Source organism: Cimex lectularius, unplaced genomic scaffold, assembly GCF_000648675.2.
Source record: "Cimex lectularius strain Harlan isolate CLEC.00 unplaced genomic scaffold, Clec_2.1 scaffold58, whole genome shotgun sequence".
Lineage (NCBI taxonomy): Eukaryota > Metazoa > Arthropoda > Insecta > Hemiptera > Cimicidae > Cimex > Cimex lectularius.
Window position 1 is genome coordinate 985,061 of NW_019392696.1, and position 23,780 is coordinate 1,008,840.

At 33.4% G+C, this 23,780-nt stretch overlaps 1 protein-coding gene and 1 long non-coding RNA gene across 2 annotated transcripts in view; one reads left to right on the top strand and one right to left on the bottom strand.

Annotated features, from left to right (window-relative positions):
* The window catches only part of LOC106670641 (nectin-3), a 328,873-nt gene that overhangs the window by 99,991 nt on the left and 205,102 nt on the right, over nt 1-23,780 (bottom strand). The gene's annotated exons all lie outside the window — the stretch shown is intronic.
* Nucleotides 2,676-14,356, top strand: LOC112126633. The gene is made up of 3 exons (XR_002910103.1): nt 2,676-2,933; nt 14,055-14,162; nt 14,246-14,356. It is a non-coding gene; the product is annotated as an uncharacterized LOC112126633 (long non-coding RNA).

The following is a 23,780-nucleotide window of genomic DNA, read 5'->3' on the forward strand; positions in this document are numbered from 1 at the left end:
TCGTTTTTCTCGACTCGTATATGTATTAGATGTATTAATTATTTGATAATATGTATTAGACATCGTTCTAAATGTAACGTAGAATAAAAATCCTAATATAAAAAGTTAAAATTTTAAAAAATGAATATGAATTTTTTTTACACAACCGCTTTCAATTGAACGTTTATAAATCAAACAGTTAAGTTTCCGACATAAATTCTCCACACACCAAAAAAGCAACTTTTGTTTCGCAAAACTAGCTGAGGTAGATGAATTTAGTTCTTTTTCGAAGTTCATATAAATACGAGAGCCAGACAAAAACCAATAAAGAAAATAAATCGAAAGCGTTTGTCGTAAATGTTCCGTCGAACTAGTTGAATGAACAATTTCACGGCGCCACGGGTTTTCATTGCCCGCAACGCCTTTCAGCGTAACATGAAGTGTATATCTTATAAAGTAATAAAAAGGATACAACTATCCTTTACAAAACATTTAACATTGCCGATTTTTTATCAAAATATTTAACCAATGTTATATGCCTTTCCAATCATTCAGCTGAATTTTTAACTTTTTTTTGTATTCCGAGGGAGGAATAATCATTTTCACAAATTTTAGAAATTTTAATTGAAAATTACCACACAGCTAGTAAAGAATTTCATACTACGGAAAATGAACTCATTTTTTTAAGGTGGCTAAGAATTATCAACTAACCAAATAACAAGTTGGTTTGTAAAAGCCCCCCCCCAAAAAAAAAAATCAGGTTTTTATTTTAAGGTTGTAATTTGTTTTCTGATATCATAATTTTTTTAGACCAGCAGATTCAATCAATATTGAACTTTACACGTCTGTCTTGATTGATTTTGCTTATTTTTATTATGTATGCCAATTTTTTTATTTTGCACAATTTTGCACGAGTTTTGAATTCGTCGTGAATTTTGAAAAAATCCAGGATAATTATAAAAAAATAAGTTTCCAACGATAAAACTAGAGTGTGAGTACAACTATCGTTTCCAACCAGTGATTTTATATAGTCACTTAGCCTTAAATATTTCTGTATAATACGCACCGTTTTTAAATAAAAATGAGCTTAAACCAAAATTATGTGATAAATATTTAAAAAATAAAGTCATTAGTTGTGTTCTATTATAAGTTTTAGCCAACAATCAAGGTAAAAAAGTGTAATTAATAGTATAAAAATATTAGTCTCTTTATAGAAATCTACAAGATATATATTTAATAATAATAATATCATGTAATAATGATATAATATAGTAATAGTGATTGTGGTGTTCTGTACAACAGCTCGATAAAGTTTACACAACTTTTACATAAGAAAACATATTTTTCATTGATGCTGTTACGAATCGCAATATTATGCCACGTTAATTTAATAATAATCAGTTGGGCATTGTAAAACAATGTAAAAATTTAATACTTTTCATCATTTTTACAATATTTACAATATATTAGGAGACCTTACTATAGTGTGATATGAATTCATATCACGCAATGAATATAAAAGCAAAAGTAAAATAAATTAAATTGCAGTTTCATTCACATGCAGATTACATTATTGCACAGTCTTTCGTGTAGTCATTCCATTGAAGAAACACGATAATCTTAATAGGACAATTATTTTCCGCTTAGCCGGAGGCGTTTTGCAATAACCTTTTTCAAGTAAACTGCCTATAAATAAAACGAATAGGTATTCCAGGAAAAGTTTAAACGGTCAATACGGTCCGTGGCCTTAGATAATTTCTATATCGCACAGTTTCATTTTCAGAACACGACCTAAATATAATAGGGATTTACAAAATACATAGTATATTGCAGATATATATCGATAAAATGTAATCTTACAATCTCAGTGTGTTTTCTTGCAAAAAGCGTTATCATTCCTTTACTAAAATTGTCTATACACAAAACGTTTTTTTTCTCTGCTCTTCGAGTTCCATGATTTTTGATGCAAGGGGGGCTAACTTAGGGGCAAGAAAAAGAAGGTTTCCAAAATTTAGGGTGAGGCGAGCATTTTAGAGGTTTTGCCGATGGAGGTTGAAACGAGAACAGAGGGGACGAGATTTTGGATCGGAGAAAATACGGGATAAGAGGGCAAAGTCCACTTCACTCTGCTCTGATCACAAACAAGTGTATTTCACGAATCATAAATAAATATTTTTAAATTTAAACTGATTTCAATAAATTCAAATTCTATTAATTTTGCGTTTTCTTCAATTGCTGAAAAATTTAAACCAGCGTATTTACCATCATTTATAAAAGCAACATAGAACAAAATTATTTACGGTACTAACACAATAATGGTAACAAAGCGAACTAGGGCATAATAAATTTAATCCGATTCATAACCTGCTCTAAATTGCGTCATTTTATTAATTCTCATATCAATCTCAGAGGTAGATTCACATCAAAGAAATTCTTAAAAAAGAAAAAAGTATTTTGCTATTGATTACAAACTAGAAGTATTTTTATGGTTATATTAATTGCAACACACTTATATTAATATAAAAAAATTAAACGAGAGTAGAAATTCATGAGTTTAAATTTAAAATATTTAATTATGATTCGTGAAATATGCTTGTTTGGGTTCAGGGCAGAGTGAAGTGGACTTTGCCCTCTTTTCCTGTATTTCCTCCGATCCAAAATCTCGTCCACTCAGTTCTTGTTTCAACTTCCATCGGCAAAGTCTCTAAAATGCTCACTTCACCCTAGTTTTTGAAAACCGACTTTTTCCTACACCTACGTTTGCCCCCCCTTACATCAAAAATCATCGAACCCGAAGTTTTTCCCGTAATTTTATTCATTTCCAACTCTATCCACCTTTCCACAATTTCTCTTTTTCCATCTACCCTGCAGGTCATCGTAGGATCACCATCGTAGTCGCAAATGAGGCCCGTGGATCTCCTTCGTTACTTCAGCATACAGTCCACAAAAACCAAGTAAGCCTTCCATTCTTTTCTCCTATTTTCCTCCTTTTTTTATATTTTTTAGCCCAACTAACACTCAACAACAAAAAACAAACTGGACACTATTTTGTAGTTTATTTCAATCTATACAGGGTGTTCAGCAACTCGCTTTGCCAGTAGATTCTACATTCAAAATGGAACCAAAAAGTCCTAATTACCTATGGTCCTAATCTCAACAGTTTTGGACAAATCAGTTGATACTATTAAATACAACGTTAAATATCCAATAAGATGTTGTCAATACTAAACTTTGTTTGATTAAATATGCATTTTAGTAGCCAGAATTTTGAAAAATAATTTTTTTTAAAAGTCGAAAAATTTACTATGGTGATTCTAAACTGCTATTTCCAAACTAGAGGCGTGCAAATTTCAGAATTCCTACTCTATTTGATTTCCTTTCAAGTGGTGTAATTGATTGTCTAATTACTTTTTTCGTTAAACGTTAACGATTAAAATTTAACTAACAATTCATTCTATCACTACATGCTTTTCTGAAGTTTTGGAAAAAATTTTTTAAACCACCATAAATAAATAATTTATATGAAAATTTCTGACCTCGTTTAATTTTGTTTGCACTAAAATGTGTTGTAATTAATATAACGATTAAAATAGTCTGAAAAAATACGAGAGTCCGTTTTTTTGTCCTTGAGCATATTTTTGAACATTTGAAATAACATTCAATTAATTAAGGTTTTAAGTTGAGATAAAAAAGTCAGTGTCACTTAACCGTATTTTTATTAAATTCACTAATATCGTGGTCCGCTTGACCAATTAATACATTACAATTAATTAAGGTTTTTAGTTGAGATGAAAAAAAGTTAATGGCACGAGAGGGGTTCGAACCCACGACCTTCGGCTAGATACGCCGCTGCTCTACCACTTGAGCTATCGTGACTTTAGCTAGCTCAGTAGCGGCGTATCAAGCCGAAGGTCGTGGGTTCGAATCCCGCTCGTGACACTGATTTTTTTTATCTTAACTTAAACCTTAATAAATTGAATGATAATAATTGGTCAAGCGGACGACGAAAAATAGTGACTTTGAAATAACCATTATATATCGTGGTCCCATTGACCAAATAACTTCTTTCAATTAATTAATTTTTATGTAAGGTACCTTCGGCTGGGTTCGAATCCCGCTCGTAACACTAACTTTTTCATTTCAACTATTACCTTACATAAAGATTAATTATTTGAATAACGCTTAATTTGTTTTTTAATTTAGATAATTTGAAAAAGGCTATAATTAGAATTCAAAAAGTTTAATTATTGAAAACGTAATTAATGATATTAATGAAGTTAGAAAGAGTGCCGTTCAAAATGCAAGAAATAAATGTTTTCTATTCCGCTAGAAAATCTGATACCGAATGGGATTTGAAGGGCCTGGGAAAGTTAGATTCGGAAAAAAAAAGAGTCAGAACAGGTTAGGTGGTAAAAAAATGTGTTGCTCCTGAGAATAACCTTTTTCGGCTGACGTTGCGAACAATGTAGATCGGTTTGATAGGATCGCTTAGGTTTATTGAGTCGGACGTCGGGCAATGCCTTTCCCAGTGGGACGTCGTGGGTCGATGTCCAGAAGTAACTCGCTCGTGGGATGGGGGCCGTTTCTCCGGAGACCCTCTCCCGGCCGGATAAATTGACAGATGATCCTTCGAATCGGGGATTGATATTTTCTCGTCTATCTCGTCCGAGACCCGCGGCCCTGAGGAAGCGATACTCAGTAAACCTGAGGTTACGCAACATCGATCCGTTATAGTTAAACCCAGGAAGGAAATTAGCCCTGAGGGATAGTCGAGGCACGCTCCTTGACAGAGTCAATCCAGATTGTCGTAATTGGCCCAGGAGTCATCAGGAGGATGGTGAAAACACTGGGGAGTACACTTGCCCAACATCCCTGATTTATATTCCAAGTGAAAATTACTCAAAGCATTAAAATTGCACAAAGTTTATTGCTTTAATAAACCATCCTTTCGAAGAAACTTGAAATGAATCTTGTTTGTTATAAAGTTACCTAGATAAAAATACATTTTTCTGATTGTCGAATAGTACAGTTTTTACACGGACATGTACAAAAACATTACTCACCTAAGGATGAAAGGACAGTTAAGTAATTATTATAAGAAACCCAATGTTTTGTAATGTACTAATTATTATATTGTATTATGTATTTTATAAAACAAACGAATACAATATCTTTTTTAAATTAAACAGATTAAATCATACATTAATATCGATGTAACTATTTCGAAAACCGAATTGGTGAAGAGCCATAGCTTAAAAAAGGTTATATGAAAAAAATTATCTTATAGTGAATAATAACGAATTGTAAAGTCATGACGGAGAATATAACTTAAAATATAAGTAATAATTCACGAGATCTAAAGCCCGCCTGTGTGACTGTCTCACTTAATTGAAGGTCATTCCTTGGCTCCCTATATGGATCGATTAGGAATGTTGACCGATGTAATTATGCTCGAGCACTGCAGCGGATCTTCGGGTCCCCTATTCCGATTTCAGGATGGCCTGGAGTAATTCTGTTCATATAGATCTTTTATTTGTAATCGAATTGTTGTATATATATATATCAATTTTTTTGATAGATGTATTATCTGTTTCGTGAGAATGAATTTATATGCTTGAATGTGAAAACAGGGACTTGTCTGAAAACGTAACAGTTTCTATCAGTGTTTCCTTCCTCTTAGAGTATAATTTCAAAATAAAAAATAAATCAACATATCAAATTACGCCACTTTTTTGTAAAGCAGTGTATTAAATAAAATCGAAGAGAGATGTGCACCTTGGGGAACACCAGAGGAAACTTACTACTTAGACTCTTAACGTCCTAATATCCGATGTTAGTTAAATAATTAGATATCCATGGCTAAAATCGCCAGTTTTGGTGACAGATCTCACTTTTGACATTAGCAGATTGTGGGAGACTTTATCAAATGTCTTAGAGAAATCTGTTCCTTGTGTGTTCCTGAGAAACCTGATTACCACATTCAAGTTGTGTTGACGGGGAGAGGTTAAAATGTTAAAAAACATAAGAAAAACTACTTAGAAAAGAATCTATTGTTTATCTATTGTTTAAAACGTATTAACACATTTTCATAATCGGTATTTCGAATAATATATAATTGACCCTCAAATTCAACAACTGCATTTGAATAGTGTAAGTAAATTGAAGTTTATCAGAACATTTTTAACGTATAGAAAGAGTTATTTCATAAGAATAACTATAAACTGAATTTTCTTTTAAGCAATACAAGCCAGAAATTCTGAAAGGCTTTACAACGCACGAAGTTTATTGGTTAATAAACCGTACTTTCGAAGAAACTTTTGATGATCTGGAATGAATTTTGTTTATAATAAAGTTAGTCTGAGAAGAAAATATTTCTCTCTCTCTCTAAAGGGTACAATTTTTTTTAAGAGGGTTAATTTCTTGTATTTTAGCGTTACGTACATAACGAGGCTTAAACAATTATAAAACTCTAAAGATTTTTTAAATAATAAGGTTAATTATCAATAGGCCGGATCGTCCGAAATGCTTTTTGTGTCAAGAGCAGGACTGAGACATGATCCTCCGAATGTGTGAAATGCAAAGAAAGGATCGTGCTCGCCCGGTTGAGGATAGGCCATACCTGATTGACACGCTGACCCTGCTTTTGGGGGAAACCCCGCACAGGTGTCTCGCTTGTAGAGATAGGATGCTCGGTGCCGAGGAGTGCCACGCCTTGGTTCCTTACAGGGAGCGAGCAGGCATGGGACCAGACATAAAGAAATTTCTTGGGTACGAGAGTGAATGTTGGGCCCCTGTTCCGATTTTTAAGGGAAACGGGTACGTTTCTCCACCTGTAAATATTGTAAATAATATGTATAATTATTGTGTAGCTGTACAATGTGTATGTATGTGTATATTTGATTGTTCGTGTGAATAAGTAAAAGGTGGCGAAACATCGGCAAAAAAAAGGTAAATTCGGGTTGTTAATTAAACATATGTGTCAGTCATGTAGACTCAGGTTGCTTGATATGTCTCACATAATTGAAGGGTGGTCTCATTCCTTGGCTCCATATGAGAGCAAGTAGTTCGATGGTAGTTAGACAATAGTAGTTCCTATACGCCGTGTATATGTACATGCGTGTGCAGAGTTGATCTCTTGATGAGGTCCTAAGAGAAAAACATTTTGTTTTGTTGAAAAGTACTGTTTCGAATGGACATACGTAACATTGTGACATAATTACTTTTACACTGTTTAAGAAGTCTAATTTTTTTCAGATAATGTTAGGGTCAGTACAAATGTAATATGTGATAAAATGGATTTTCATCTTTAAAAAAAAATCTTCTGTAATTTAAAAAAAAATTAAATTTTCTTCCTATTATGGTTTATTACTACACTAAATACCAAAAGTATGCATTTCTGTGAAAATGTATATTCAATGCAGTAATAAAAAAATTGTAACACTTTTGTTTGCATTTTTTTCTTTTTACCGTGTGCTAAATCTGAGTTAGGCCAAACGAAAGGAAACCTTTCATTCGTAAACTGAAACATGACAATTGCTATTGTATACATTTTTCTGTTTTCATTTGAATTTACGTCGTTATGATCGTATCGTGGGTATAGCGTGACAGACAGATCTTGGATTTACATACATTACCATATCAATACTTTTTTACTATATGTTTTTTCTGTTTTTGCCTTGACTTGTTGGAAATTAGGAAGATTGAACATTCTTTAACTGTAATATTATCATAAAGCGGATATGTTATATATGGAGGACATGTCGTAATTTACTTCAATTTATGGTGCTTCTATTAGAAATGAGTAAGAATTGACTGTAATTTTGTTTTAGCTTTTCAATTTTGATTTTTTGGTTTGTGGTAGAAAACATTTTCATGTGTTTTTTTAAATAAAGAAGTACATACATTACTTATTTACATTTAATTGGACTTTTCGGGTATTTACCAACTGCCTTTTTCAATAAAAAATATAATATATTTAATTGCATATTAATTAAAGATAATATGTATATTTTATGTAATTATAATGTATATTTTTTGTTGGTATAAAGTTTTATGCTGATGGTGGGCGTAAATTTCCGAACTTAAAAATAAATGTAAGTAAGTAATGTATTTACTTTAATATTTAAAAACCAACATGGAAATGTTTTCTAAAGTAAACCAACAAAATTAAATAACCCGGATTAAAAATTGCTTTCTTGGAATAAATAATGTCTGCCTAGCTAATACAATAGTGAAATACTATACAGCCATAATAAAGAAGGGTGATAACTCTAAATGGTTCAATGAACAAACAAAATCGTCATAAATAATCCAAATAATAAGGATGATATAGGTCAGTCTGTAAATATATGTAGTGAAAACATTACGTTCTCATTTCTATCTGATTCCATATCATAAAATTGATATTGCGTAATATTATTTATTTTTATCTAATTAAAGTTCTGTAGCGTGTTGAGTAAATAAGTAATGCATCCACAATGGTAAAACTAAAGACTAAAATAAATGCCACAACTGCAGGGTTTTTCTATCTCAGTCATTCTTGGGAGAATAGGCCAAATTTTATATCGTTTGGGTCTTATATATCAAAAACAAGTTGTGGAAGCTTTAGAAAGTTCAAACCCTGTAATAAATCAAATAGCTTTTAAGAGTGACGCTCCTTGAAAGGTTCTGCACGAAACTCTCACAATGTAATTAAAGTAAAACACTCATAGGTCGCTGTCTCTTAAAAAATAACCCATTTAATTGAAACCTCAGATAAACTTTATAAAACAAACAAAATACCATTGCTAAAAAATCCTTTTAAAAGCTTACCCATTTGGCTTGGTTTAGCCTTTGTGATTATTGGTATCGACTAATGCTTTGCAAATTAATTTTCCCTAAGCGATTAGGATAAATAATTTAAATATTTATTGAAAACGTGTATAAATATGTTTAGTCTGTATATATATTCTTGAAGCCCAAACAAGATTTTTTTGGTATATTTGATTGTTTTTTGTAGGAAAAACATTTCCACGTAGTTGTTTTCTTTTTTTTTAATTATATATTATTGGACGTTTTGGAATTTATACCCATCATCAGAAAATTATTGTGGGTTTTAAAATAGTGATGAGTTAATTAAGATTTAGATTTTTTTGATTTATGATTTACGATTTATTTTATTTTGCCTTTGCCACAGGCACATGATGGAAGACTAGAAGAAAGCTTAATTATTTCAATCAGGATTTTATGCTAAAATAAATATAGTGCAATAACAAGCTGACACCATGCTTATTACCAAAACAATATTATTAACACACTACTTTGATAATTTCCTCTTGTCTTATAAAAAATATGCTTTAAATTTTATAACTGACGTTTTTCTTTGTTGTTAACGGCAAAATTTACAATTTAATAAAAAAAAACTTAGAAATAACTTTTATTTTAGGGTTTTAACTTAGTCTCAACGGATTTGACATATGTTCGGCGACCCCTTTTCCACGTTTTGAGCCGCTTAACGCTTCTTAAGATTAATCTCCATTTCCAGGATTTTAGGATTATAATATGGACAAGCATTGGAGGGAGAGCCAGATACAATTAGCTGCACCACCAAAACGCTAATACCCTAAGTTTAATTTGAATCGGTTATTGATTGGTCAAAATGTTCTTACTCTCTTACAGTATTTTCACTATTTACCTCTTTTTCTTTCAAACTGGAAGATATAGAATGATAATTTTCATTCGATTAAAAACAATATACATTATTGATTAAAGTGATGAAATTATTTAAAAATCTATCCATAGTTGCTGGGGTAAAATTTTTGCACTACGTCCACAAAATAATGTTTATACGACTCTCTTAGTCTGTTGTTTTAAATTAAATTAAGCCAGTATTGCATGCAAATTGTTGAACTATTTACATTTAAATTTAAAAAACTGAGGTCAATTGATTTGTTGATTTATGCCATTGTAAAACTTTAACGTAAAATGATAATAAGTTCAGAGATTACAGCTCGACCCATTTATAAAAACATGGAGAACTATTTCGTCGATATCAAGCGACAAGGATTTAAGAGACTGTTTTTACGCTTACTTATTCTGTTTTGCTATCTTGCGAATGAAAAGAGGTCATCAAAAGAGCCAAATGAGCACTTACAGAACAAGATCTATGCTCAAAGCGGATGGAAGGGGAATCCTTGAATTTCTTGCTATTTGAAAATCAAACCGTCAATTTTGTTATATACCGCAGTATATAACAAAATTCAATTGGGTAAAGTAAATGCGAATATTAAAAAAAATATGACCTTTCATTGAGTATGAGTCGTTTCTGTCCTGACTATTCAAAACTTTCGTGTTTATCTGTTGGTTCCGAAAGAATTTGTTGAGCTTTGGAATGAAACTGCTAAGTTATAGATTGTTGGAACACGTTATTATTTTTGATCAATATCAAATTATGAAAATAGTTAAACATGAAAGAAACTATATTGAAGTAGGCTTACAGAGCAAATAAATTTTATGATAAATAAGAGTTTAATTGAATTAAATGTTTAAAGTCATTGCTTTCTAATCAATATAGTTTTCTTATGCAAATTATGATGTTTTTAACACTAATGCAGAAAAAAGCTTCAGTATCGATCTTTATAATTAATTGTAGACGTCAAGACGGGTTTGTAGAAGGGGGCCCATTAATAAAAAACACCCCGGAAATTGTAGAGCAATATTAAGGCAGTTTTCCTTTTTAAAAACACTTCTTGCTCGTTAAACGAAGCCCATCAGTCTGTCTTTACACAATCCATCGATTCCATTTATATGCTAGAGTGAATTTCGGGCGATAAAAGGCAACCTGTGTGTTATTAGTTTTCTATCTCTTTTCTTACTTATTTTCAAAAACAATCCGATAATTTTTCCAAAAAACGTTCTATCGAAAGCGTTTTTCAAGAATTTAAAAAAAAGATTTTATGTATCGGCGAACCTAATTCCTTAATTATTTATTTTTTAAACTTAATGCCATTAGCAATTTAAATCATGTAGCTTAACCAATTACATTTTTAAAATGTATGCTATTAACAATTTAAATCATGTAGCCTAATAATTTACTTTTTACACTTTATGTCTCAAACAATTTCAATCGTGTAGCTTTACTATTTACTTTTTAAAATTTATGTTATTAGCAAATTTAATCATGTAGTTTGGAAGTTTCTAATAATTTTAGCTTGCCTTTCTTCGCTGGTTTTGTTTGCCAGTTGTATTTTGGGGGGGTCAGGGATGCATCGCAGACTGAATATTATCTCAAAATAGAAGTAGTGTACATTTTTTTGAAACACCAATTTCATTCACTATAATATTGGGAAACTATACATGTCAGATATATTTTATCGGCGTTTCAGGAAAAATCATCCAAAAAATAATATCTCACAAGAAAGGTTTAGGTTGCAAAATGACAGGACAACGCCAAAGTGAATGATAATTAAAAATTAATTATTCTTTTTATGTAAGGTCTTGGTTGAGACGAAAAAGCTAGTGTCCCGAGCGGGATTTGAACCCACGACCTTCGCCTGAATAGGCCGCTTGAGCTATTGTGACTTCGATCCCCTCGGACACCAACTCCACATCTCAACCTTTCAAATCTTCCCTCTTTTTGCCATTTTTCAAATGTCGTGTAATCAGGATTCGATTCTCAGCGACTGATAGGGTACGAATCTCGCTCGTGACATTAGCTTTTTCATCTCAACCAAGACCTTACACAAAAAGAAAAATTAATTGAGTTGATTAACGTGGTCAATTAGATCACTAAACATAAATGGAATAATTAAAAAGCTGTAGCGCTTTAAAGAGGGTAAAGCATACAGGCGAGGGAAAATATGTGGTGTCATCAAATTCACGTTGTAGCACGCCAACTTTAGACTTTATTAAAAAAAATATGCACGCAGTAAAGTTTAAAAATTGAACAACTCTGGAGAATATATCTAAGTATAGTCCGAGTCTTAAATCAAATTGGTAGACGTGGGGGAAGAATATAGTGGGATTATGGCGGTACCACCTTGGTGACATCTTGGAGTTTCCAGCCGGAAATCTCATATTCAAATAAACGTATAGAGGCGTGCTTCTATGCTCCGGGCCGAAATCATCACCATGTGATATATTCAGTGGGCTCAGGGGAGGAATATGTGGGGTGCCAAGGGTCCCCGGACGTCCACACGGTCCCAAATGAAATAAATGAAATATTATATACCTAGATTACGGTTCATCCAATATTCATGGTGAGCGAGAACCTGGGACAAATCTAATTTAGGCTGAGTCGGACCCTGAGTCCGGCAAGAATCAATCTCTTGCTTCCGGCCCAGACCTTTAATCACATCTCTCACTTCCTCTCCCGCCTCCGCATTCCAATTTTCATTTCCTGCTTCTCCACCTGGGGGTCTTTCAATATTTTAAAACGTCTTTTTGCCCTGTCTCCAACTGGTTCGTTTTTCCTTATCTTTCACGTCTCGTTTTTCTTTCAGAAATTATGGGAAGCTCATTTATAACGATGATTTATGAAAAAGGGCCCAAATATTACGTGTCAAAACAGAAGACCGTAAAATCCTGGAAAAAGGAGGGCAGCACAGGTTAAGAGGCGAAAGACGCTTTGATTTAAACTTGGTGTTGTACGAAAAACAAATTTTTTGTTTCGACTTTCATTTTACCTAACAATAAGTATGTAACATATTAACAATTCTATGAGTTATTTCATCTAATTGAACAATATTTACTGTTTTCTATCCAAACTTATTAAAACTTTATGTCAAATTGAAAAGAAAAAGACATTAAAAATTTAATTGAACAAATACGTGTTACCAACTAACTTTAGCATTAACTTTAAGAGGACTGAGTGAGAAAATAAATCAAGAGTTTACCTAACCGTTTTGAGAAATTTCCTCAGAGGCTTCTCAAATTTCAGCCCCAAGGTCTATTTATTTAATCCGTTTTCCAATTTGGAAACTCCTTGGCACACTATATTCGAATCCGTGCGAGAATTAATTGCAAATTTACAACGGAACGTCAGGTTTATATAGATTAAGACAGCTTGAGAATCCAGTTTATCTCGAATTCAAGTAATTCACCCCGCGAAGGATTTAATCCTGGTTACATTTATCCCTATTCTAAAATTAATAGACCAATCTAATTTACATCCAAGGTTCTATTTAATACACCCGAGAGAAGGGTTGGTGGAATAATTCTACAATTATGATGGGCATAAGGATGCGCAATCTACACTGCAAATTGCAGACAAGCAGCATACTGAAGTTGGTAAAAATATATTTTATTTTAAAAAGAGAACACATACAAGTTACATTTTGAATAGTACGCAAAGTGCAATGACATGACTAATGCCGTCTGCCAGATGAAGTCAGTAATATTATTTCTAATTCTGTTAAGAAAAGCTTTTTTAACTTGAGAGAGTTTTTAAGTTTAATGTACCACTGTGCTGGAAACCTCAAGCATCCTGATTAAGACTATTGATTGATAATAAGATTGAATATTGATTGACATGGAGTGACACCTTTGGTAAATTTCAAATTGAAAAATAGATTAAATTCACTAATTCGTGGTCCGCTTGACCAATTAATATATTACAATTAATTAAGGTTTTTAGTTGAGATAAAAAAGTCAATGGCACGAGCGGTATTCGAACCCACGATCTTCCGCTAGACACGCCGCTGCTCTACCACTTGAGCTATCGTGACCTCGATCCTCGAGTTTTGAAAAATGGCAAAAAGGAGGGAATACTCAAAAGGTGGGGTTGAGATGGGAAGTTGGTGTCCGAGTGGATCGAGGTCACGATAGCTCAAGTGGTAGAGCAGCGGCGTATCTTGCCGAAAAAAATTATTTAAAAAAAATTATTTATTTTAAAAATGTATTGATATTCTTTGCAGCCGTACTAATTTCTGTGAGTGCTGAAATGCTTTGGTCAATAAAGTTATGCAATAAAACAATTATGTTTAGGGTTTAATAACCCCACACAGCATTGGCAAAATAAAAATGCATGGTACAATCTGATGTCACTAATAAATAAACCCTTGCTGGTTTACATTATACATTTCATGCTTATGTCACAGATTAGAGTTGGCCAAGTGAAAGTGGGAGAATACATATTCCAAATGGAGAGGGACTTACCATCGACCTAAAGGGACGGCTAAGTGGAATTGCTTACGTTGAGTACTGAGGTAATTTATGTTTCAACTGAATAATTCTAACTATTGATAATCCTTTTATTTTGGAAATACGCTGAGATGTTGATTTGTTCAAGGACGACCAAAAGGAGCAATATGAGAAGAGTACATCACAATGAAGAACTACAAATCGCATAGATTGTTGAATTACAGATTTTCAGCAAGGAAGGACGATCAGATCATAATCGATATATGTCAGTTCGAGCCTGCCTTAAATTACAAGAAAATACTTGTGAATATATATTTTCTAGACAATGATCAATAAACTTTAAGAAACGTTATCGGTTATTCCTCTGATTTACTGAAATTGATTATTTAAGGTAAAGTTAAGAAAAACACGCAAAGTTTGATGCACACTGACAGGCAAAAAATTCCACCCAATTGATTTTTTATTTATTTTGTCGATAAAAGAAAATTCTGTCCTTAATTTATCTTGTTGGTTTTACAAATAAATATTTGTTTATGCTAGGATTTAAATTGGGAATATGAATTAGTCGTAAACACGTAATTCTTAATCCAAAACAAGGATAAAGAATTTTGTAGTGTTTAATTTTTACGGAATTTAAAATGTTTATTCAGTCTCATTTGAATTCTGAAGCAATAATAAACTGTTTAGTTTTCATCTTTGTTTTTTTAAACTTAAAAATTCCACTTTATGCAGAGGATGTTGCGCGTGGTGTGGCAGTTATTGATGATGGACGTTCCGTTAAATGTGTTTGAGAAACTGGTCTTACCATAGAAGGCCCGGACTTGACGTCTTGACGTCGGAGTTAACACAACCACAGGCTGACCGTTTTTTGACTGAGAATTTTGCAAAACCGGCACCTTGCTGTTGTTCAAGCGATTCAGCAGATCCACGAAGTTCGAGGTGCCCAAATTTCTGAACGCACTGCTCGAAGAAGATTAAATCAGTATGGACTGATGGCTTTTCGACCCGAAAGAGGACCAGATTGATCAGAACACACAGAGTGGCACGGCTCACACTTGCTCGAGAACACTGGTTTGGACGATTGGTCTGCTGTATGTTTTGTAGATGAACGAAGATTGCTCTACGATCGCCAGATAGGGGTGAAAGAGTGTGGAAAAAGCGAAATGAAAGGTACGAAGCCCGTAATTGTTCCCAGAGCCGACCTTTTCAACTTAGCTCAGTGATGGTGGAATTTTCAATGGAGAGTAGCACAGAGTTGGTTGTTGTTTGTGGAGGGTCATTGACGGCCACTCGCTATGTGGATGAACTTTTGGAATATCATGCGTTGCCTATCCTCGAAGAAATCAGCGAAATCCTATTCTAATGCACGATAATGCCCGTCCACGTGTCGCTCGCATAGTACAAATGTACCTTCAACAGCATAACATCAGGGTCTTAGCCTGGCAAGCCAGTTCTCCAGACTTGAACCCCATTAATGCGATAACCTCAAAAGACGATTACGAGCACGGCCATCACTTCCAGATGCACTCCACGTTCTTGAAAGTTCTCTTCGTGAAGAATGGTCTAACCTCCAGCAAAGAGACATTTCCAGACTGGTTGAAAATATGCCAAGGCGACTTCGAGATGTAATCAAGGCAAGAGGAGTACGCGATATTCAAATGTTAATTAATAATTTAAAACAAAATTACAACAAATTTTATCTCTTCTTCTTTTTTAATTTTCCTTAGCAATTTACTTTTTTTAACTTTTTTAGACAAATACTCAATTAACAATTAGTAAACGTTAAGTGCAACTTTGATTAATACATTAAAATATATACTAAATTACAAGTAAGCGGAATTTTTTCTTGTCAGTTTATATTACAATTTATTTAGCTGTAACCTGCTTTTCGAGCATTTATTTTAACTTTTGCATACCATGGAGCAATTCTGTATATTAAAAAACAGATTACATTTTGTCTCTCCTTTATGGAAAGCAATTTTCAGTATAGACACTTTCTAAAAGTCTTAACGTGTCAAATATTATTCACAAAAGAACAAAATATGTTACATACTTATAATTTTATTAAACTACATGAAATATTACATTGCTTCAACTTTACTGATCCTCTCATTGTAATTTGCGAAAGTACCTCGTTCCACTATGTCATGTGGAAATTAGCAGGTGTAGTATACATTTTTTCAGTTAAAAATTGTGCCTGGAGACGATTACTTGGAGCTGGGTGTAGGTGGCCTGTTTCTGGCAATTTAGATTGAAACTTATGCGGTTGAAATGGTTGGTTGGCTGGTCTAACTTGGAACCCCGAAGTTAGTAAATCTGGGAAAGTCGTGAGAGACATGCGACAATAAGTGCTTCCCTCGAGGCGATCTAGTACCTTTTAGCTATTATTTGCTTCTAAACGTTAACCACAAATTGGAACTGTTCAACTGTTGGACTGCTTGTTTCCGTTTTATGTTTAGCACAAAATTTCCATTTAACCATGTGTTGGGCGGACGGTTAAAGTAAAACTATTAGTACTGGTGAACATCAAAACTCCGTTATAAAGCCAATTCAATATGAATTTAATTTATTAAATAAGTACATTTATAATTGATAATAATTATATATTCACACTACTAATATATAAATTTATATTTAGGCAGTTGACGCTATCAACTTGCAACATCTACAACAGCACACACGATAAAACAAGGTGCTATGCATTCATTTTCTAGGTAATAATTTCAAGCTCAGTTTAAGTGTTATTTTCGTTTTCTTTTATATGTTGTGTGTTTTAAATACATGGTTAAAGATAAAGACTTCCTTGTTGCTGTTTTCTTAAGCGAAGACCAGGAAATAGGTGTAGAATATTTCCTTCTATGCTAGGAACGTGTTTATAAATCATAAAAAGTGTTTATCTTAATACTTGGGGACTTCTGTCTGCCGTAGTTTTGTGTAAAATTTATCCTTTTTGTACCCAAATGCTCATTTAAGTAGGATTTGACTGTAAGTTATACGACATTAATAAAGGAAGATGTAACGTACAAACATAATTAGCGAGAAAATGCGGACGAAAAGATCAAATAGAGGATAAAGTTAAAGAGGAACAAGCATGTAAAAATGAACAATAAATATCAAGTTTTACCTGTTGGCTTTCGACTGTAAAAATATTTCGTTATTTTAAAATAACATCTTACTCTAACATGTATAATCAAATATTAAAATAATTAGTATATATTGAAAATACTTATTAGAGACTGTAAGTTTTTGCTAAAACAACCACGAAACTGGCAACCTCACAGCTACAGTTAGAGAGGAATAAACTCTGTGGAGTGATAGGACTATTTATAATAATAATAACAATAATAATGCTTTATTGAACTGAAAAAAATTGACAATTACAAAGCATTTAAGACATGGATCTTGGATCCGTGTGCCAGAGGTCATTGGTTAAACAATCAGAAACGAAAAAATACACAATAAAGTAAGATAATAATTATAGCCTAGGCAATAAATGGAAAAAATGAGAAAGAAAGAATAGAAAAATAGGTTATACAATACAAATCAAAAATTGATAAGACTATTGATCGACCACTGGTCATTGGCATCTGAGAAAACATCTACGCAATGAAGGTATATTTCAATGATGACCTCATTTGCAGGTTATGCTTATAATTGTGTAATGAGGTTATGTTTATAGTATACATTGGTTTTCATTAAGACTAATGGATGTTGTACTATTCAATGATTTTTAGTGGAGACAAAATGCAGTTTGGTTAAGTAGCAACTTATACAACATTACTAACACAGCTTTTTTTATATTCCTTTACAATTTTCTTGGTTTTATTATTCAGCATTATGGACCTAAATTTTTGCTAACCGTCAAAACATAATACTATATTAATTACCGTCCAAAATTGAATAATGGACATTAATTTATTCTGTTTCACTAAAACATCGTGTTTTACGTTATTTACCTTCCTAACTGTGATATAAACAGTGAGGGTACAAAACAATTAGTGTGTTTGTAGTATGTTCGTTGAGTAGGCGTATTTACCAACAGCTTGGTTCTCATTATTTCCTGATTTTCAGCCTGTTTAATTAGAGCCTGTAATATGATTTATGTTTTCTATCTGTTAAGCCCGCCAAACGCAGATTGCACGGGTCCCCCCCCTTTTATTTGAAATGTAAATTAAGGCTAAATATTCTGCCCGGCTCAAAGAACTGGATTTATTGCTATCAAGGACCGATGAACCGAGGGATTAAACAAAACTCGACTCAAGTTCGGCTAAAGAAGTTTCCGCCCAAAGCCTCTGCTCTCGTATCTTCGTATAAAGGGATTTTCCCAAATAATCTACCACTCTGTCTTGAGCATACTAGACGGGGAGAATGCAAAACACTAACATATGGCTGATATTCATCTTAAGTTCTCCATATTTAACGAAACAATCTTAAAAGAAAAATGTCTTACAATAAGTAAACTATTTTGTACATGTGAACAATGATTTCTATTTTCTCTCTCTTTTATTATATTTATTTTACAAACTGCATGCCAAGTGCAACAAACTAAAATTATGGTATTTCCAAGGATATACACATACACATGCACAGAAATAATACTGTATGCATTCACATGTCAGGCATGATTGATTTGAACGGCCACCATCCTGTGAAAGTGGCTGTAATTAGCCATTATGGCTGGCGTAGACTGCAGAGCCTAGAGTTGCTTATGTTAAACTGTCAGACGGTCTCGCGGCCACCTGCGTTTCGGTTTTATATGAGAGTTGGAAGAAAGGGTTGATTAGGACAGGTTGTGAATTAATGTGTTGTCATGAAAGAATAGTTTGAAGTGAAATTTATTGTAGCGGGAGTGAGCCAGTTTTGGGACGTATGTTGAGATCGGAGTGGATAATATGATCGGTGATGTAGAATGGATCAACTTGGAAGGATTTTGGAGGGTAGAGTTTGGATTTTATTACGATTGGAACGCTTAGCTGGAACGCCTTACAGTTCAATTCTGCAAGTCCAAATTGGGGAAATTAGGGCAATTCTTTTGTTACATAATCTTAGTTTAGTTCTTTTGTCAGATATTCTCTTCGCATTTTATATATAAGGTCACAATCAATTTGTTTTAGTCTTGATGAGGATTACATGTACGTTTTTGCCCAAGTCAAGTCCAAGATATCGTATACTATTCGCTAGAAGAATTGTATTTTTTTCTATAGTTACATTTTCATCCCAAAACACTTCCTCCTGCGGGCAATTGTTGATAGGTGTATTGGTATCTGCTCTGCTTCTTTGTAGAATCTGCATATGCTGTGTTATATCACACCAATCTTCTTCAAATGTCCTTTCAGTCTGCAGTGTCTTATTACGAAACTTGTAAGTTTTTCCTGTTTCATTTGATGCATTATGTTGTTTCTTTCCTTCAAAATTTGCATGAAGGTTCTTGGATTGTTTATGTCCATTGAGTGACTTCCAATGTTTTCTCATTTTCAATTTGTCCTGAGTATAAGGTACTCATTAATAGTGTAAATCACACCACATATGGGCTCAGGACCTATCAGTGCTGTCGCAACCCTGTTCCTTGCAAGGGCGTCCTCTCACTCGTTGCCCTCTACTCCCGTATGTCCTGGAAACCAGCAGAGGGTGACTTTATTTTGTATACCTAATCTATTTATTTTAGTTTTGCAAGTCAACGTCATCTTTGAGCGAAGATGTGTGAGCTCAGTAATATGATAGCTGCTGTGAAGTGTCTATCTGACAGAATAGCTAATTCTTGTTTTTGTACACTTTGTTCATATTGAACTGGTTATACCTCTCAATTGCATGGACATCGGCCTGGAGGATACGATATTTTCTCACGGGTTATGAGTATTTGGTTTCGGACAGAACACTCCTGCCTCGTAAGTTACTGCGCCCTAGATCCATCCGTGTACCAGCATTTGGTACCGTTTTCAACTGACGGGCTTTCCCCTTTTTCCTATTATTTTCTGGTACTTATATTTCAGTGGAAAGTTCGTTTGAACTCACAGATCCTGTTCATGTAGTTTCTCTAGGCCATGAGTATCGGTGGCTTATCAGGATCAATTTTTATGGAGAGGATTGTTTGTCATATGTGAATGTTAAGGTTTTAAAATGCAATGGGAGATTAACTATAAAAAAGAGTAAAGTAAAGGAGGAAGCGGGCTTCCCTAGTGGACGCCAGCTAAATGAGAAAAATAGAAAAGGAAGAGGTGCCTTATCTTAATTAGGAGTATCGGGTATGTAGGAACTGAGGAGGCAGTATGCAAATGGAAGGATGCCCTCTAGCTTTCAAAAGCACTCGTGCCATACCCGATCAAAGTGTCAAGGCCAACATCCAGGGCAGTATTGTTTAAGCTCAGGGTGTCAACATCAAGGTGGGCTTGATTAATAGAAGATTCGAAGCTGCGGAATGTTGGTGATTCTAAGTCGCTAAAACAATTTTCAAACTGTATGACGTAAGTATACAAATGATAATTTGTTTTACTAATAAAATCATTGATAATCGTTAAGTTGGAAATATTCTTCTCTCATCTTTTACTGCTGAATAAAAAATGCATTGCATAAACAAAGCGATATAAATAATTGAACAGGTGTGTTTTCACGAACAAACCCTTACAATTAATAAAACTTGTAGGTTTAGAATTTTTACTGTATCATATTTACATTCAAAAATGATAAAATGTTTCAATTAAAATTAGCAGTTTCCAGATATTGGCTGAGTCTATATTTTACCATCTAATTGTAAGCTCTATTAGGCCTGAAGTGTCTGATGTATTGTCAGAACCTTGGGAATATTGAATATCTTATCAATGCTAATATAGCTATGGGCTAATTTATGATGTGTGCTCTGGAGTACGATTTTGATTTATTTGACGACAATTAGGCCAGTATTATGCAGATGTTTACGTGCTAAACTTTACTAATAGATCCACATGTCTAATAATATTCCGGAAGGGCCATTTGCCAATAAGAAACATTATTTCAATATTAAATTATTAATATAAATAATCAAAAACTATTAATATAAATCATAGAACATAATTTTTTCAAAATGAGTTTTAAAAATGAGATTTTAATTTTTTAAATAAATACAATCCACTATTTAATTAAATATTAAAATTTAACAAATAGTTACAATTTTTTATTTTACAATTGAGTTAATAGTTAGTTAGTTACAATTTTATTTCATCGGGACTAAAAAAAATCTAAATGGTTAGAGGCTCGTTTATTTAAGTTAAAACTATACTTTTGTTCTATATTTTACACGTTAAGTTATGATTAAAATTTGCATTAATTAAAAACACATAAAAATTTGGAGAAACTCATGTTTAAATGTTCAAAAAGTTCGGTTTTGACAAGTTTAACAAGAAAAGAACGTGTCGTCACAACAAAGGCCGAACTGTTGGGAGAAGATATTCTGATTTCCTTATAGGACCCTCATAGAAAATATGAAAGGGAATCAGGAACAGGATTACAATACTATCAGTAGACCTTCTGAGTAGGAACTGAAGAATCGGAAAACGTCGAATACCTTATGCGTATTGTCATAGAAAGGAAAAGAAAGTGAATTTTTCTTCACCCCGGTCATTGAACAATGATCTAATTGTCTAAAAGTATCTTATTCATTTAGGAGAGAAACTTCACGAGCAGAACGTTCAATTTAGTTTATAAAGCACTAAATAGCAATTCAGAAACTATACTGAAAAGCTACCGATAAATGCAATAAATAGGAAAGAAGCAAAAATGAACCGTCTACAGATATTTAGCTGTATCGTACGTAAAGTAAACATAATACTAAGACGCTTATAACGTATTACAAATAAAAATGTTTTTCGTTTTATTAATTTGCTATACCAGACGAAAAAAAATTCTTTAACACTTATCGTCACTGAGCCGACAAGATAAATTTGTAACATTAGTTTACCTCGACTAAAACCCTTGTAGAATAGCTTGGAAAATATAACCCAAATGGAAAATTATGTAGAAGTAAACTGGTTGAAAGAAAAACACATTACTTTTAGTCAAACATTAAACTTGACTTAATCTTTACAAATTCAAATATTATCTTGACTAACTAATAGTACCAATTAGTATTTGGTAATATTATTTATGTAAAAAACTTTTGTTGATTTTACGAATTGTAGTGCCCTGAGAAAGGAGATATACTCGCATCAAGTTTGCTAACTTGTTAATCAAATTAATGCCTTTTGATCACACCTGATCCACATCGAGACTTGATTTAGGATTAATATTATCCCAAAAAGTACTGCAGGTGCAGGATATGGGAAAAACTGCTCTATTTAAGGATCGGGTAAAAATCGCTCACTTTGTGTAATGAATCAGCGCTGTTTCGTGGCTTACTGCTCGCACTCTCATTTAGTTAATTTTAATTTTAATTATTGATTTTACCCAAAATTTTATGGACAAACTTTGGCAACTTTTTCTAATTTCGGTGCACCAGGATCAATCGTAAAGGGTGATTGTATGAATTATAGGGTTGTTATCTGAACAAATGATTATATACCGTACCAGACCTATACATATATAAATTTATATCTATATATTTATCTATCTATATTCGTCTACATCTATACATCATATCTATGCAATATTATATTCCGCACCACCCACGTCTCTATGCTCTGAAAATACTCAATAATATCCTTTTACCAAACCCGTCTGCAGCCCAATAAACCCGTCCTTCCTACCGTCCAATCATCCTAATTTCTCTCCTTCTCAAAAATATTTGAAAAGATCCTTCTCAAACTTTTGATAACTTCACTAACTCCATCAACCTTTTCCCAGCTCATCGGTTTTGCATTCTTCCTCAATGTACTACTACCCTAAAAGTGCTGTGAGTTGTGTACCATATATTCTCTTCCCTTGAACGTAAACATGGGGGCTTTTGTTAACGGGACACAAACATTTTCTGTACAAATTAAAACGTGTCCTTCCAAATACCTTCAATCTTCGTGCCTACCTAACATAACGATTCTTCTGTGTTCGCCAAGGATTGGACTACTCCTAAAATTGCCCTCCGGGATCAAACTTGTACCTCAGCTTTATCTCTGATATTATGACTACACCCTCTACTCTCCTAGATTCCTTTGTCGACAATACAGCTCTGCTATCCTCTGATTCTGATCGTGCAACTGCTTCGGAGGGAGTCCAGGCACACGTATAGCGAAGCACCTAATGGAACAAATTTTGACTTCTTAAATAAAAGATAAATGGAAGCAAATGAACCCATAATACTTTTACCCTCCGAAACAAAACCCGCATAAATATTCCTCAATAATACTCCCATTCCAAAAACTCTTGTCTTACCTGGAACCGAAATACACGAACTAAAAGACAAGCATCATCACACATACCAACAAAAAACAAACTAACACCTTACAAGACATTACGCAAAACCGATTTGGATGGGCATCGCTAAATCTTCCAACACCCAAAGAATACAATCCTTACAATACAAAGTCCTCAGAACCATCTTCAACGCTCTCTACTACGTTTCTATCACTACTTACACACTACACTTCCCACATTCCTTGAAAAACTATCCTCACATCTCAACACATTAGCATGGTCAACATTATCCTCCCTAAAAACCAGTAAGCGACTGAAGCGAGATGGTTCTGGGACCTCATTACGAATAGTACATAATAAACTATTCA